Raw genomic sequence first — 18,908 nt, forward strand, 5'->3', positions numbered from 1 at the left:
TAGTTACTAAATAGCAATGGGTAGAAGATGCAACCTCTCCCCTAATCCCACTTTATATGTCTTTGCCATCCTCTTCACTTTTGCGTTTTCTGAGAAATTATTACTATTAACACTCCAAAACCTGAGCTATCAGCAATTCTCACCTACCTTACTCTCACTTCTTCTCTTTCTCAAATATTTGAAACAGAGCAGTCAGCTGTCAATGAAAAATAAATACCGAATGCTAGCTTAGGAAGTACAGTGAACAAATACACACATAGAAGATAAAACCATCCTCCACGAGATGCCAACTCTACTATAGACAATAGAAAATGTCAGAAAAAAATATATTGCAGTGGGCAGCTGGGGAACATTGAAATTCTAAAAGATGCATAAATACACAGTCACGTATAAGACAATGATGAACTCGGCTGGCTGGGTGGATATGAGCAAATCTTAAGTGCTAGCTTTACTGAAAGAGGGCCATAACACTACCTATAAATTTCTGTGCTGTCAATATAATAGTTAAAGGAAAAAAAAAAAGAGGTGACACAATGACTTTGTGTTCCTAGAACATATTTAGGAAGCACGAGAGTGCTATAGCCATGCCTCCTTTTGCTAGTTCCTTTTTGTATATAACTCCCTGCATCCTGTCTGTTGTACTTCTGTTTTTCTTTGCATCTGTGCTTAGTGCTAGATAAGACTCTTTTCAAAAGCAGAAAGTAAGTTACTAGGAGGCGAGGAGCACTAAAAGAAGGAAATAAATACAATGCTACATAATTTTACTGAGTGCTTTCTGTGTGCCAAGCACTGGGGTAGACATCAAAAGCATATAAAAGAAAAAAAAAACAAACAACGAAGGAGCACACGCTCTTGTTTGAGAGACGAGAGCAGCATATCGAAGTAATTGGAAATTGATATAAAGAACATTGCATTTTACATTTAAGGAGCTACATTATAAGAGCAGTTGAAGTAAAGAGAAGAGAGGAGTTAGTGCTGGCTGGAGGGTAGAATAAAAACATTAGGAAAGAAAGTGAGGATAGAGAGCAGTTGAAAAGAATAAAAATGTAGAATTGCACAGAGGATAAAAGATCAATGAAATGAATCAATGTAGAATGAATAGATGAAGAAACGAAAAAGATTTTAAAATGACACATAGGGGAATAATTTTTAATCTTGGAGAAATAATTATAGATAATATTTAATTATTTCTTATAGTGCAGAATTTATGTAGAAGAATTAATTGTGCTTTTAACTTAAGTTTGAGCTTTGTAAATAAAAAATGAAAATATTAACCATCATTTATATTTTCTCTTAAAACTACACCTGAAAAAAAAAGAATAAGATTAAAAAGGGTTTCAAAGTAACTTTCAAGCTTCTGCTATTGTAGCAAAGAAATTTGTTCACTAAAACATTGACAATTTTATCACTTGTGCTCAGGGTGATATTTCTATGAGGAAAATAATATTTTATGATAAAATTGTATCATTCCTATAGATACAAACATATATGTATTTTGACTTAAAAATATGTGATCTATAAATTATGAATATAACATACTGTAGTAAATGATAATTTACGGACAAAAAATCTTATGATAATGGCAATTTAGATTTCATACACATGAGTTATCTATTGCTGCATAACAAATTATCTCCAAACTTAGCAGCTTAAAATGACATATATTTATTATCCCACAGTTTATGTGGATCAGGAATGTGGGAGAAGCTTGGCTAGATGATCTTGATTCAAGGTCTTTCCTGTTATTGTCAGGTACAGTGAAAATCTCAGCAGGGGCTGCAGTCACCTGAAGGCTTGACTGGAGCTGGATGACTTACCTCCCAGATGGCTCAGTCTCACATGGCTGTTGGCTTTGCTGGATGTTGGGAGGAGGCCTCAGTTCCTCACCATGTGAACCTCTCCATAGGGCTGCTGTAGTGCCCTCATGATATCAGAATTGGCTTTTTCTAGAGCAGGAGTTCCCAACTCTCAGGCTATGACTGTTGCCATTCAGTGGCCTGTCAGGAACCCGTCTGCACAGCAGAAGGTGAGCTGCGGGTGAGCGAAGTCTTGTTTGAATTTGTAGCTGTTCCCCGGCATTAGCATCACGGCCTCAGCTCCACCTCAAATCATCAGGCATAGATTCTCATAGGAGCACCAGTCCCTGGTGCCACAAAGGTTGGGGACCGCTGTCTAGAAAAAGCAATCCAAGAAAGAGGAAGGCAGAAGCCACTCTCTTTTATGACCTAATCTCAGAAGTTGTACCCCATCACTCCTGCCATATGCTATTTGTTAGAAGTGAGTTGCTAAGTCTAGCCCATACTGAAGGGGTGGGGGAATTAAGCTCCTTCTCTTGAAAGGAGAAGTACCAGAGAATTTGTGGATGTATTTCAAAACCACAACCCACATGATCTTAAATCTACATCTGTTTATGTGAATTTTCTTAATTAATGCATGACAAACTTGTTTTATTTCCACCAGCATTAAATATTCATAGATTACTAGACCAAATATACTACTACATTTGTACAATTGAGGGAAGATCTTCTTCAGCCCTTCACATCATTTAGACAACAAATTACAGTACTCTAGATTTTCACAATATGTTGGTTTAAGTGTTTAAATAAACACAGAATTTAATTAGACTTTAAGATTCATTATATTATTTATATCTGTGAGTTTTGCACTTGTATTTTAGGGAATAGGAAAGAATAATTTAAATATCCAATTCAAAACATTGTACAGAGCCAGTAAATGTCACCAGGTTTTTATTGATTGCAAATTGATCTCACCACTGACCTTGTAAACTTTTAATAGATAAAAAAAAGCATTTCTGCTTATTTTATGCCTTAATAATAATTATAGTATTTTACAAATATCTGAATTGCTTTTCTTTTAACTTTTAAATATAAGAATCAATCCCTAACAGATATGTGAATTAAGAAAATACAGTCCTCAGCTTACGTGATGTGATGGTTAATTTTATATGTCAACTTGATTGGGCCGTGAAATTGACCAAAGTTATTCTGGGTATTTCTGTGAGGGTGTTTTTGGATGAGATTAACATTTAAGTCAGTAAACTGAATAAAGCAGATTGCTCTCCATAATGTGATTGGGCCTCATACAGTCAGTTGAAGGCCTGAATAGAACACAAAGGCTGATCATACTGAGAGAAAGAATGTTTCCTGTCTGACCGCCTTCGAACTGGGACACTATTTTTTTCTGTCTTTGGGATAGAACTGAAACACAAGGTCCTCCTGGGTCTCAAGCCTGCCAACCTCCAGACTAGAACTCTACCACTGATTCTCCAGCTTGCTGACTCACCCTGCAGATCTTGGGCCTTGTCAGCCTCCATAATCACATGAGTCAATTATATATAATAAATCTCTTTATATGTATTGGTTCTCCTACTGGTTCTGTTTCTCTGGAGAATCCTGACTAATCCAGGTGATATTGAAGAAAAAAGTCTCATCCCAGTTAAAGCCACAATGAGTCTCAAGACTCATGTTGTCTACTTAGTGTTTGTTTTAATTCAGGAAAGGTGGGTGGCTAGTACCCATCTCTTTATTTCCTAAGTAATAAAAGATTGACTAGATAATTTCTACATTTCCTTTCAGTTTTAAAAAGCTGATATGCTATGACTCTAAAAGGATATCCTCCCTGGGTCTGGCTTGAGATTCTTATATTTATATCTGAGAGAGTACAGACTAACAAATATCAATTTACTTGCTGCTGTTTGCATATTATATCCTTGGTAAGTGCCTACCTAATTTTTCTAGAAAACATATGCACTAAAACTCAAATTTGTATAATTTTGTTTGGCTTAAATAAACTTCCCACAATAGCTTCTTCAGAGCGGAGATTGTTAAGATATGAACACAAGCTTGAAAAATCTCTAGCATGACCAACAAAGCACAGCTCTTTATTCAGTAAAATATGTCAAGTTTATCACACTTCTACCAGATTTAAATGTGCACAAAGAGAAGAATTACAGGCAACCAAGTGGAATTAAGATCACATCTCACCTTTAGAGAGGCATAGCTCATAATATTTGGGGTCGTGGAGACCTGGCTTTGAATCTCAGGATTATAAGCTGTAGGACAATTGGCTTGAGACTTAATCTCTCTTTAAGCCTCTGTTTCCTCAACTATAAAAAAGGGGGTGTGTGGGAAGAGGACAATAAGACCTTCCTTATAGATGGGTGGGAAGGGCATGGGACATAGTAATTACTCAATAAATGGTAGCTATTTTGATAACGAATCAACATTTTGAAAGAGAATGAATCAGCCCCAGATAGTCCTGGGAGTTAAATGAAAAATTATGTCTACTTTTTAGATTTATTTTAGTTATCACGCGTATTTCTTTCATTAATTTTGGGAGGAGTGTCTCATGCAGAATTAGAGCTTCGTAAGCAGTAAGTTTTTATTTACCATTGTCAGGAATACTCTAGTCTTTTAATTTGGACTGAGGATATGTATTCAAAGTGGAATGGTCACATGTAGCAGGAGAAGGGACAGTAATGCTGTATCCCTTCCTTTTCTCTCAAGGGAAGCCCAAGGATTTCCTGAGAAGAGGAAGTAGCAGAGCCTGGGAACACTTTTCAGGTAAGACATTGTGATCTATGCACGTATCCAGTTTCCTAGGACCTAAGCCATTGGGGATGTTTTTTGAAGTTGAGGTTTGCCATCAGTCTGCAAACTCTTTCCTTGGAGGCAGCAGACACTGTTCTCTTTCACTGTGTGTGCCCTATTGCTGTTCCAGTGCAGTATCACATCTATTATACAATGTTTTAGAACAAATAAACATGTCCCATTGCATGGGTGTTCTTGATCCCAAATCATTTAACCTAAGAACACTTAATTCTAGAACTAAAGCCACTACTTTGTTTTATAGCTTCTAGGCATTGTAAATTTCAGTTTTTCTTTAAGCCCTAAACTAATCTGCTAATGTTTGTTGAAAAATTATGTACACAAGTTTATTGATATTTGGAAGAATTAATTTCCTCGATAGTCTATCTCTGTAGGCTCCTTTTCACATGGGCACAAGTGTAGGTTAAGATGCTGCTTATCTAGCATGTAAAATGTGAAAGCATATTGAAAAGAAGCACCGTTGTTTCTTGCACCGACCTAACTGTGGCTGCTGTATAAAACATGCTGAACCATGTATTTTACTCATCTAATAAACATGTTATAAAATGGCGCTGCATGTCTTTCTCTCAGAGACAAAGAAATCTCAGGGTATGAAGAACATCAAAAGCAAAAAAAGTTAAATAGTTGCAACAGGTACAGGTCTGAGGCAAAGAACTACATCTAGCTGCGGAATCTCAGATCAAATATGCCTGCTTTTTCCTTTCGCCCTTTGGGGTCGTTCCTCTGATAAATAATTCACAGACTGCAGTGCAAAGTAGTTTGCATACTGACAAGATTAAAAAGAATGCTTTGTCTGGGTTAAATTTACAATCCGAAACCTTCCTTTAAAATGTCAAGAAGGTAATTAATTTAAGAAGGTTTGCCAAGCAGAGTCTCTGACCCTGTCAGAAAAATTTCATTTCCTGAGGGTGAAGGGATGTTGCATTTATCTTTCCCAAATGCCTGTTTTGGTTTCCATTTTAAGACCATTTTCTCCCTTTCTAATATGCCTTTTATAGTCCTTTTCTTTATTAGTGAAAATTAATCCAGTATTGTTTTCTGGTAAATTTTTTTGAAGATTTTCTAACATAGTCTGCGAATTACCTCTGAATAGGGACTGGAGTACAGGTCAAACCATTGACACAAACGGAAGAGGAGCATTTTTCCACGGGGAGCACTCTCCCCTGCCTGAACATTCAGGCAAACCTTTTGCGTAGCAGTGGGAAATGTATAAATTCAGCAGCATGAAAATTCGCTTTTGGCATAGCAAAACATCCTGTCCCACATATGCTCAGTAGTGTGCATTCTTGTGAATGAATGCTTATGACAATCAGTGGGTTTTTACAGCAGTTCTTCAAGCCAAGTTTACTGGCGTAAAATTTTATTAGCAATTGTGTCCCTTTAGTTAATCCCTGGAGGCATTGCGGAAGAGATTCAACAATGCATTGCTGTTGGGAAACTTAATCCAAAACCTGTGTGTCACATGTGCACATAGTAACACTTAATTGCCCCACTAGAACCTTGTTACACTTCCCCTTAAAAGTAGGGTTTGCCAGGGTAGCAAAGCTAAATAGATGTCATTTTATTGATGCTAATCAGGAAGAAATAATTTCATCTCTAATATACTTCAAGCAATGAAGGTCATCTGAAATACATCAAAATGCTAAGTGAGAAGAAAAATAGCTCAAAATATTTGAAACTCTAAATAAGAATCTCATGCTTTTAATGCAAATCTAAATCAGATATAATGTCAATAGAGATACTTTTGAATGCTTAGCTGTCTTCCTTAGTTACAGCTCTGGAACATGGTGAATAAGTGTTTGTGTTGCAACAATTCAGTTTCCCGAGATTTTCCTTTTACATCTTGTGTAAAAGGAAAGGGGGGTTAGGATGTGCTACATCAGTCTGACAGCTGTCTTCTCCAAGGCTTTAGAAAAGCAGCCACTGAACAAATTGTTTTGCAAATCCCTCATTCACTACCATCACACCTCTGAAAAAGAGATATCTTATCAAGGGTGCATCTTGTGTTTTCTAGTCATAGAGTCTACACCACTAACATGTCAATACTCAATATTAGTCTTTAATCCCTTAACTTGGATATATAACTGTTCTTTCAAAAAATAATTTTAATTGCCTTCAAATCTTTTGGGAAGTTGTGGTAGCGTAAATTAAAAAGAAATAAAATATGATTTAGTATTAATTAGTATAAAAGCAAATAATCTCACAGCTAAAATATAATTTAAATTTAAGAAAACCTATATTTTCCTTTACTCGAAAGATTATTTTTGAAAATTTCATGCCATCATTCTAATTTTTTTAAAGAAAGAGATGGAGAAAGTCCTCAGAAATGGATTTTGGAGGAATGGGTAATAGTGTTGGAGTAGGAAGAAATATTTGTTGGGGAGGGGCATAAATTTGGCCCAAAGAACAGCATCAGGAGATTATTCTAAGTGTTCTGATTTTCGAGCTACCTTTGCCTTAGTCAATAGCATCCAGAATTGTCTTGGTTAGACTCTTTGGGTTTCAATAAAATCTGCCTTCCACATATATTAGGAGAGCCTCTCAGATGCTAGAACCATAGTTCAAAGAAGGAGAATAACATCCTCACTATAGATACTACGATTTCCCCATACTTCTCACTTCTAGGAACTTCTCAATCTGTACAATTCTATCATTCTGCAGTGAGGTACAAATTCAGTCAGCATCCCACCGAAGAGCGTAATGATTGATCCCAGCCAAATTTTTGCCTGTTATCTCTTGAGACTAATTAGTCATTGAATAATTTTGTAGGAAGTTTTTGATGGAAGGGACATGAAATATAGCAAAAGCCAGAGGAGATTAAATGTATAGGGACTATGTAGGCCCTGAAAAGATTTACCAATAAGCCTATTGAATTGCCCATAGAATATTTAAAAAAGGAAAAACATACTCATAATAGAAAAAAATAAAAGACTCTGTTGCAGATGTGCTCAGTTTGTGGGAATTTGTATTGATGAATGTTGGGAGCTACCAGCTAACACTTGAGACAGAGAATGTCCCACTGTGTGGCTTTCTATCGCCAGACTTAATTCATTGGTCAAGAATGGGAATGAATGATTTTGGAATAATTGCTGCACTTGAGGAGAACCTGTAGGTGGGGAAACTGGTAAGAGGCCATTGCTGTAATACTGACAAGAAGTCACAGGCCTCAGTTAGTGTGGTGGTTGTAGAAGGGGAAGGGATGAGACGTTTGATAGAGCTCGTTGATTTTATGAGATCTGTCAACTGATTGACGAAGGAAGTGAAAGAAAAGAAGAATTAATTTTTAGCTCTGCTTGATACCCTATTAGGTACTCTAATCGACACCCAAGAGAGACACTGTGGTGAACAGGCTCTGCTCAAGGAATTAATTCTTCAGGTTTCTCCATTATGGCTTTACTTTTTCTTAACCCTTGTCTCTGAGTTGTTTAGTTACAAAGTTATAATTTATTCTCTGGCTCCCTTCTTGTTTTGTCCTTCCCCTGAAATGTATCCTTTGACCCTCTTTCCAGTCTCTTAACATTTTTTTCTTTCTTTCACCTCTACCTCTTCAGTTTCAATTGGCATATTTTTTCCTGAGAGGGCATTTATGTATTTAACAACAACAAAAATGACCAGAGGCACAGTCCAGAGGACTCACACCTGCCATGGTTCATAAATGTAGCCTTGGTGTAGTGCCGTGTGTCCTACCTCCTTCTAGAGTGACCCTGAATTTCAGAATTTCTAGCACAGTAACTGAAATGACTTTTCAACAATACATTATGGTCTGAAGGAATATCAAGTTTGATTGTAAAAGGTTGGATGTAGATCCATGTTTTATGATATTTAGGCTTATAAAATTTGGGAGCCCTTTTAAGAAAATAACATACAATTATAAATAAAAATTAAGCATAAAAGTAAAACTTAATTTACAATGAAGAAAAACATCACAGCAAATTGTACATGTTAAAAAGCTAAAAATCACCCAAAAATTTATGATATTTCACTAATTAACATCCTTTAAAATAGTTTTGTCTTTACATTTTTTTTTACTTTACATTTTTTTTGGCTGCGTACTCTTTGGTCATATCTTCATATGACAATAATTTTGTAATATTATAATCTACAGGGAGAATAAAAAGGTAATTTGGACTTCAATATGCTTAATCAAAAAAATTTTTAATTGATAGTTGGGATTTATAAAGCGTGCAACTTGACTCACAGATAGTCTCACTGTTTGTGGAACAGCCAAAAGTGTATGTTTGACAAATATAGTAATTCTAAGAAATTTTATTTTGTGCAATGTCCATGGAAGAAGAAAAAATTAAGTTGTATTTATGATTGTATTCAATAAAGTATTTTTTTAAGAGAAGAGAATTTCTATTTTGATTAGACATCAGTGAGAACCAAATTTTGTTGCTTATAATTTTACCTGTCTGATGATCAGAGGACTTTTCCACAGATTTGCTTTTGATTTTGTACATTTTAACTCTTGTTTCTCTTTTACTACCCATATACATCTTTATGGCAGGCACAGTAGGACTCATTCATATCGTGATTTGACCTCTGGTTTTGCACCTTTGTGTCATGAGTTCATGTAGCAGACAATAGGAGTATTTCTGAGATGGTTATCTCTAACTTATATACAGAAGTGGCTGCAAACCATGTCGATGTGTCCCACTAAACAAAAAAGTATTGCTTTTCCGTTAGCCATGTCCCCCAAATGCCCCAGACCATTTGAATACTATATGATGTGAGAGAAACTATGATGGTGCTGAAGTCATATGGAAAGAATGGTCTTAACTAACTGTGGTTAAAATATCTTACTTTTGTAAATTTTACAGAAACATAGGACTATGTGAAAATATTCTTGGGCCCCTTCCAGGTCCTCAGAAATGACCTGTGAAGGGCCTGAGGTTTAAACTTCATCAAATTTATGGCAAATGGACTCTGTGGGACATTATCGACTTACGTTTTGAACTTTTTGACATTAAGGTGCCAGTGGCATGTCCATAGGGAGGTGTTCGGTTGGCATTTGGTAATGGGGCTAAAGTTTGGAGGAAAAAGGGCACAGAGATAAAAGCGGGGGTACATCAGCAAGAGCTCATGTTTAAAGTCATTGATTGGAGCAATTATTAAATGGAGAAAGTGCATACGTAAGACAGAATCTTGAATAGATGTATACGTTAAAGAGATAGAGAGAGAAAGAAGAGATTCAAAAGGAAGAAGAATTGAAGAGGTAGAAAATTAATCAAGATAATGTGATGTGTAGAAAAATGCCTGAAATTTAGTTGATACTCGTATTAGTTTCCTATTCCTGCTGTAACAAATTACCACAAATTTTGTGGCTTAAAATAGCACAAGTTTATTATCTTTCAGTTCTGGAGATCAGAAATCTGAAACAGGTTTCAGTGGGCTAAAATCAAGGTGTTGGTAGGGCTGCATTCCCTTCTGAAGATTCTAGGAGACAATCCATTTTCTTGCCTTTTATAGCGTCAACAAGCTGCCCATATTCCCTGGCTGGGCCCCTGCCCACTTCCATCTTCAAAGTAAGCAGTAGTTAGTTGATTCTTTCCCACATTTCATCACTGATTCTGATTCTTCTGCCTCTTTCTTTCTCGTTTAAAGATGCTTGCTTGCAATTGCATAGAGTTCACCTGGATAATCCAAGATAATTTCTTCATCTAATGTCCAGCTGATTGGTAATCTTAGTTCCATCTGCTATCTTAATTCTCCTTTGCCATGTAACATGATTTATTCAGGTTCCAAGGTTTGAGAGGGAGACATCTTTGGAAAGCCATTATTCTGCCTTCCCAGCAGAGAAGGAATGGCAGATATAGAATGTACATTCCCATAAGGGTAGTTAAATATGTCAGGTTTTAGGATACTGGGTTGTGCAGCGGAGAGCATCTTCTGGGGCTTTTGTATCAAATACTCTGGATTCGTAACCCAGCTTTCCCACTTACAAGTCATATGAACTTTGACTAGTGATTAGATTCTAGGTGTCTCAGTGTTCTCATAAGTAAAATGGAAACAATGCCTGCTTTGAAAGGCTATTATGAGAATAGCGTAAGTGCCAAGCAGAGTGCCTGGCCCATCTGGACACGCAATGAACGCTAGCTCCTTCTATGTTGTTTTTCTCAGATTTTCCCTAGGAGACAGGGATGCAAATCTCTGAAAGTGATCCCAGGCGTTTTGAACCTTGACCATCCCTGGCAAGAGCACTGCCCCATGTAGTAACTCCAAATTCAGTCTATATGCCTTGTAAACAGGGATGGAAAACTGAGTTTGATAATTCTTAAAAACCATGACACACGCTGTTCCTTGTTTGCACTGTTGCATTGTGTTTATTTATACATTTCAAAGAATCATACTATAGTAGAGCTGGAAGAGCTCTTGGAGAGCATTTTATGGTACAGTAGAAATAAGATTGTGCCTGGGATCAGGAGATAAGAATTCGAGGCCTGGATTCGCAGCAAACTAACCACAGGTCTCTAGTACCAGCCCTGCCTACTTCACTGAGTTGGTAAGGCTTTGGCAGGGTAAATCGAGTCTCCCCATGAGCACACAGGATTTGGTGAAATGCTATTCATTCATGTTCATTCATTCTTCATTCAGAAAATCTTTACTAAGCTCCTTTTACCTGACAAGTACAATCTAGCTAACATAGAGCACTTCTTTTGTCCAGAACACTTTTGTAAAGGAACATGGAAGAGAAGATATAGTGCTGTTTACAAAGCATATACATGAAAGGCCATGCAAACAATGAGAAAATATCTTTTGAGCAACCATTGGTTTTTGTTTAATATTTTTAGACTTGCTTTTTTTTTAAAAAAAAAGCAAGGGCAGAATTTTAAGGGTATTAGATGATAGAGTATGTCTGGGAAAGACAAGGGGTCTGAGCAAAAATGATAGTGAGTGATGGAGGCTGTGTGATATAACCATTTCCCTCAGTCTCCCTGAGAAAACTCCAATGAAACTATGTAATGCTGCAGTAATTTTGGAAATTAATTTGTGTACTTTTAAGTGTCACGATGTGTACATTTGGCCACCAGAATAATCTCTAGTAAATTCAAAGATATTCCCATGAAATTTGATAACATGTGGGTAACTTGAATAAGAAATTAAATAATATTTATGAAAGCACCTTAGAAATGCATTTGTTAATCAGCCATAAATTGTTATTCTTTGCTTCAACACTGACTTCGCAGATGAAAAATCTGAAGCTCAGAAAATTTATGTGATTTGGGCATTTTAACCTATTTCATAGATTTTTGTGAGGACCAAATGAGATGTAAGGCACTTGGCTTAGGGTTTGGCAGATGGTAAGCACTCAATAAATGTTACCAGTCATTATTATTGTTATGCTGCTGGTGGTGGTTGAAGGCCTGTGTGGGAGACTGTTTACTGACACCCAGTGCAGCATGCTTTCTACTATACCTTCTTCCTTTTGCAACTATCATGTCATTTTAGATGACATAGATTATAATAAAATAGGTCTGAAGCGAGCTTATGCAATTTTTATAAAAGCAAAACGAAAGAATAACGCTCTTGATTTAACTAAAGTTAATATCTCAACAAATGTGAGAAAGGTCAACTAGAATTTACAAAAGGGATACTTCATTTGAATATCCATCAAGCTCTATTACTCTTAGTGCCCAAACTATTCCAGGCCCTAACGGAGACATTTAGTCATGATTTGGTGAGATACTATTCATTCACGTTCATTCATTTCTCATTCAGAAAATCTTTGCTAAGCTCCTTTTACCTGACAAGTACAATCTAGCTAACATAAATAGAGCACTTCTTTTGTCCAGAACAATTTTGTAAAGAAAAATGGAAGAGAAGACACAGTGTTGTTTACAAAGCATATATATGAAAGGCCATGCAAATAATGAGAAAATATCTTATTAACAAGAGAAAAATGAGAGATACTGGAAGGAGGCAGAGTCAAGGAGTGTTCAGAATTGTCTAGACTTAATCCCCAAAGTCTTCCTGGAGGAGGAGGAAGCTATACAGTGATGACCTGCAGGTTATACTAGGCATGAAACAGGGAGGAAGAGAGGGAGGGATTTGTAAAACAGGCATTTCAGGTCTAGCAGCTATATGGCTGCTGGTTTTCTTTCTTTCCTGCACCACAGGGATTTTTTCCTTAGAAATGTGGTCCCAGAAACATATCGTCCAGTTTTGCACATCTCTCCAACCTTTTTCCTAATCTCTGATGCTTCTATGAGAAACTGCCAAGTCTACCTAAGAGAGGCTCCCAGCCTTCAGCATTGGCTAATTCTAACACTATTTATCAACCACCCAGGATCTTACAGGAAAATTGCTTTCTAGGATAGAAAGTTCCCCTGGAATTGGGCCCTGATCACTGTCCTCTTGTGTTCCCTACTCTGTGAGTCATCCAAATTGTAAATGCTGGGCTGCTTGGCTACACAGGCCAAGAATATCCACGTATAATCTGTAGGCCGTACAAAATGGTAGTAGTATTCCGGAGGATAATTGTTATTAACATATGAGCATTAGAGTTCACAAGGCCTCTTTACATCTTTTCATCTAATAATTTAATCCAATGATACATTGTGTAGGTATGAACATTGATTTCATTGTATAGATGAGGAATTTGGAATTTAGAATATTAAGTGACTTATCCTGAATAACACATGGAAAACCCTGAGTGCCGTGCAAGTATCACCCATATAAACATATAGAACCAAAGAGTTCCCTCAGGTGCATTCTCAGTCAGTATTCTCCAGCTTTCAAAGGTGAATATTATTTTCTGACTTCTCTCATCATAGCTTAGTGTTTCCTGTTTTTTTTTTCAATATAATTTTTTTTTTTAGGCAAGGCAACCCTTGGTTGACCTCACAGATTGCAAGGAACTTGTCAGTTTATAATCTCTTATTTTTTTATTTTTTATGCCTACAGAACTTGGTCTTCCTAAGTGGTCTCCTATCCAAGTACTAACCAGGCCTGACCCTGCTTAGCTTCCGAGATTAGATGGGATCGGGCTTGTTGAGGCCGTAGACCTCAACATAATGTTTTTTAAGATTCATCTATATTGGTGTGTATGGCAATAGTTCTTTGTTTTCATTGTTATCTAATATTCCATTATCTGAATATTCCACAGTTTATTTATTCATTCAACTGCCGATAAACATCTGAGTCATTTCCAGGTTTGTCTTATTGTGAGTTGAGTTGTTATAAACATTCTTGATCATGTCATTTAGTGGATAGGCACCTATTTCTCTAGGTATATACCTAGGAGTAGAATTGTGGGAGTTGCAGTTCTTATCTTTGCAAACACTTGGTATTGCCATTGTTTTTAATTTTAGCCATTCTTGTGAGTGTGAATCAGCAAGCCAGTAACTAGTCAAAACAGAATTGGATCAAAAATAAGGAAGATATTAGTAGGTTTGGAAAAGAGTATGAAGCACTATAACCAAAGAAAGACGGGAAGGAATTTAGATCCTGAGAAAGACACTGAGTCTGATTATAAAAGATAGTCTGACACAGGGTAACACAAAACTCTATCTTCTTATTCCCACTAATTTTAGCCACAGGAAAGTCTCTTTCAATCCTAGGCCTGGTTGCAGAGTGAAGGGTTAGTGGCAGGGATACAGAGCTCGGTCTTTTCTGTTTGGTTTAGTTCCAATAGTTTAGTTTAGTTTCTGTATTTTAGTCTCTATTGTGTAAACTTGGCAATTTACTGGACTAATATGGAGCTCTGTTTTCTTATTTATAGAGTGAAAAGTTTGGTGTAGCTACTCTCTAAGGTCCTTTTCAGCCCTAGTGATCTATGCTTTCTCTCATACCCCTTATGTATATATATCTTACGCATTTTGAAATTACTACTGGATATCAAAATAAAGATTTCCTAAACTTCATCCCATCTTTCTTTGCTCATACTGCTTAGTTCCCTTTCCCAAACCCACTACTATGCTCTTTACTTTTGATCCAGTCCATAAGTTGCCACCACTCTTAAAACTTATTATTTTCTTTCATATTTTTGATGCAAGTGTCCCACCTTTTCTCAACTGTGTCAGATGCCTGCTTTACAATGTAAACTGAGCTCTTTTCCCATTGGTCACTAGTGACCACTTTGGTAGCTCCAATGGCCTCTTTTGTGTACTCCTTCTACGTGACATCACTACGATATTGACACCATTTCTTCTTAAATTTCCTCTCCTTGGAGTTCATGAGAGGATTGCTTCTTCCTCCCTCCCTCCCTCCCTTTTCCCCTTCCTTTCCTTTTTGTACCTGATTGTTATCAACTCAGTGTCATCCTTATCCCCTTCCAAACTCTCTTCTGCCTCTCAGAGTAGAAGCAGCCAAATTAAATCTTTCAGAACTCCTCTTCCAGCAGCATTCTGGGTTAGATTCTGCCCAAAAGAAGTGCTGCCCAAAACTTAGACAAAAAGAAGGAAAAGCCATTTTTCTCTGGGGTTTTCTGCAGGCAGGCATGTGGGCAGACAGCAGAAAGATTTACAGCAGCTTCTGGGAAAGCTCCTGCAAATCACCTGCTTTGGTGCTGCAGTCAGGGGAGATTATCAGGAGCTTCCCATGATTCCTACTCATCTAAATGTCCCTAAAGCCAAGTCTGGTTTTTCTTTCACCCTGGTAAACTAGCCCTTCAGATGGTTGTGTAAATCTCTAACTATTAGTGTAAAATTGCAACTTGAAATAAAAATTTCTAAATTCACCATGCTAAGCTAAATCAGGGGTTTAACGTAATAAGTTTATTTTTTGACCATGTCATAGTTTGATGGAGGTGATGGTAGTAGGGTTTGGAGTGGGGGGTAAGGGACTATGTTTCAAAGAGCCGTTTGGGGACTTAAGCTGCAGAGCATCTGCCATTTTCAGTATGGCTCACATAGCTTTTGGCATTGACATCCAGCCCAGGAATGAAAAAAGAAGGTGAAGCAGGGTATATTTCACGCATCAGTCTTAGATTAGCATCCATCACTTCCTCCCATATTCCACTAGCCAATCACAAGAGCCAATCTAATTTCAAAAAAGGCTGGAAATTCTGAAGTAACCATTTTCCACAGCTCCTTTTACTTGGTCCAAGCATTAGATGTAGTGTTTCTCAGAATTCTGAAACCAGATGTTTTTTCTCTGCACTCTGCCCATTCACCCCCAAAGAGATCTTACCTACTCTTGATACTTCGATTCTTATCCCAGCTTCTGGTTTCCCCTCCACCTGGAATGTTCTTTCCCTTTTTGTCCTTCTGTCACAAATGGTATTTCCTTTTTGAAATGATCTCTGAGTATCTACTGGCACCTCTCTAGCTCTTTTTCATGTGTAACTATAAAACTCAAATCTGATGACTGTATATACAGTTGTTTGTTAGACATAGTTATTTTGTTTACCAGTTTTTTTTTTCAATGAAAGTTCTTGGAAAGCAAGGAAAACAAGTCCTGTATTTTAAGTCTCCTGCCTCAACTTCTCAAAATGTAGTAGGTGCTTGTTAAATACTGTTCAATCAATAGATTTGGCTGTCAGATATTGACAAATTCGAGGAACCGAACAAGGGTCCTAGTCATTCTCTTAAATATAATACAAATATTATTAATATGAATTAAAACAAAACCTCCTTGGTTTGGTAATGTCATATCCACAGTCAGTATTGAATACATATATGTAGAATGAATTGATTAAAATAATTAATACTTTAATAGCGTTTATATACATGCTAACTCCTTCATGATTTTTTTTTCTACAGCTTGCAAGATTGTTGTAGATGTTTTTGTGCAGTTGGCTTTCCTTACAATAGGTCATTGACAAGGTACACACTCAGTACAAATCTTCCTGGCTCATAGATTTTCTGCCATATTCATCTGCTCTCACATGGATTCCATCTTTTTACATTCTGTTCTTTCCTCTCCTCCTCGATTTCCCTTCCTCTAATTTATCACCATTTTTATTGAACTTGGGGAGTTGTGACAGGAAGAAGAGGGAAAGAAACAGGGGAAATCCATGGAGGAACAGATATTTTCTCTCCATAAATTTTGATTCTTGGGCACTCTTCTCTACTTCGGGCTATGATTTTTAACAGATTTTTTTTTTTTTTACAAGCATTGGGTTTATTTAGGCAAGACATCATTAAGAAATATAGTTGAGACATAAACAATGTCTATAATTTGTTGAGGGGCCATTATCTTTTATCTGAATTAGTACTAGATCAATACCCTAGTAACTTGTCAGGGGAATTTTACTGAAAAGATGTCCTTGTAAACACATAAACTAACAATCTAGTTTCACTAGGTACTCTGCTTGGCAATAGAAAGTGGTATACAAAGAGATGAAAGTCAATTCTTTGTCTTCAAATAATTTACAAATATATATATATTTTTCAAATTGAGATGTTGATAATTTATGCTTATAGAAAAATTCATAAAACTTTTTTTACAAAATTCTAAAATTCTTGTTTAGAGTTTATTTCAGATCAAATACTTTCTTGTTAATCTTTGTTACTTCTCTGGCTTTAATTGCATCTCATTGTTAGGTTTTTTTATTCCTATGCTTCCTTTTGCATATCTATTTACTCATTCCTCAAGTATTTAATGGGCACCTACTGTGCATTTTAGCTTTTAGGGATACAAAGTCTCTGCCCTCAAAGAACTTGTGTTACAGTGGTAAAGAGACAAACAAGCATATAATAGTCAATAAGTGCTATCAAGAAAAAATAAAACAGGTTAAAATGATGAAAGGGCCAGGGGATGCTATTTTAGTAAGAATGATCAGGGAGGTTATCTCTGAGGAGGTGAAATTTGAGTAGAGACATTACTGAAGTAGAAATTAGCCAGAAGATAACTAGTAAACAGCATTCTAGGTAAAAGGAACAGCAAATACAAAGGGCGTGGTGCAGGAATGAGCTTGATGCTTTTATGGAACAGATAGAAGGCCTCTGTGACTAGAATTGTTAACAGAAATAAGTTACATGTGCATAACTTTTTAGTTTATCTAGTCTTTTCAATACATTATTTTATTTGTACTTCACAATGAAATAGTTATCATTCCTACTTTACAGATGAGGAAACTGAGTTTAAAGCTCAACCACTGACTTGTCCAAAGAGATAGAACTTGGCTTTGAACCCTAGGCTTCAGACTTAAAATTAAAAACTCTTCCTATACTTTTAGATTATGTATTGTGAACATTATTTGACTCTGTGGTGCCCTTGGGATACTGGAAATTCTGTAAAATCACTTTCAGGAAAAAGAGGGCACAGAAGGATCAGTAGTCACCATGAGCTGTCATACTCAAATCACAAAGTGGGATTTAGAGACAGGTTAAGGCCTCTGCTTCCTATATCAGTATTTTCTTGGTCAGCAGAATAATCTCTAGGACAACATCTTGTCAAAGGAAGAGGCATCCAACAGTCTAGGACAGATTGCTAAAGTAGATTTAGGGAGCAGGTCTCCAATATTCACATTGGTACCTTGTGTGCATATGGCCTGGAAAAGAAGCTCAGAGAAAACATCTTGATCAGGGTCCAGACAGACTTTGATGCTCATGTGATGCTGGAAGAATTTTAGAGTGGGATAAGTCTTTAGAAATCACTGGATTCACAATCCTTCCTTACCTCTTTGTTATTTAAATGAAGCCAAAATGTAAGTGATAAGATAACACAGTAGATAGAGGCAGATCGGGCATATGATTGCACTCAATTCCTTCATAAAGCATTTATTGAGCACTTACTGTCAAATACTATGATGGGTGCTGGAGATGAATATAATCTTTCTATGTAGGAAGGATGAGATCTAGAGGAAAACCAAACACATAAACACATAATTATCACACAATAAAGCTGTCATAGAGGAGGCATCTTGAGAACACTTTAGAAGAATAACAAGGAAGAAACTTTGCTTCTATTCTGTGTTGTCTTGTTGAGAAAGAAAGTCTTCCAGCCTTATTTCTGATGTAAAAGTACTTATTCGATTGAAAATTCCTTTATTGGAGTTTCTCAAGTGACTAAATAGGAGTAGAGTTATTTGGATAGGCATCTGTATGTCATAAAAATAGTTTTCTATCATTAGTGAAAGCAAATTCATGGAATAAGAATTATTATTGTGAAAGTTATATTTATCATTATTATGATAAAGCCACAGAAATGAGCTACCAACAGATGGTTAAAAGTTTCCACTTTGGGTAATATTTAGAAATAAAATAGACATAGATCTGTGCAGAGTGTTTGAGAAGCTGAGAGTTGGACAGATGGTTTCGAGATGTTTATTCTGGCTGTATGATTTTTATCATTGTCTGTGGTAAACTGTTACCTCAGAGATGAAGTACAGATTAG

Source organism: Pteropus medius, unplaced genomic scaffold, assembly GCF_902729225.1.
Source record: "Pteropus medius unplaced genomic scaffold, Ma_sr-lr_union100, whole genome shotgun sequence".
Taxonomy (NCBI): Eukaryota; Metazoa; Chordata; class Mammalia; order Chiroptera; family Pteropodidae; genus Pteropus; species Pteropus medius.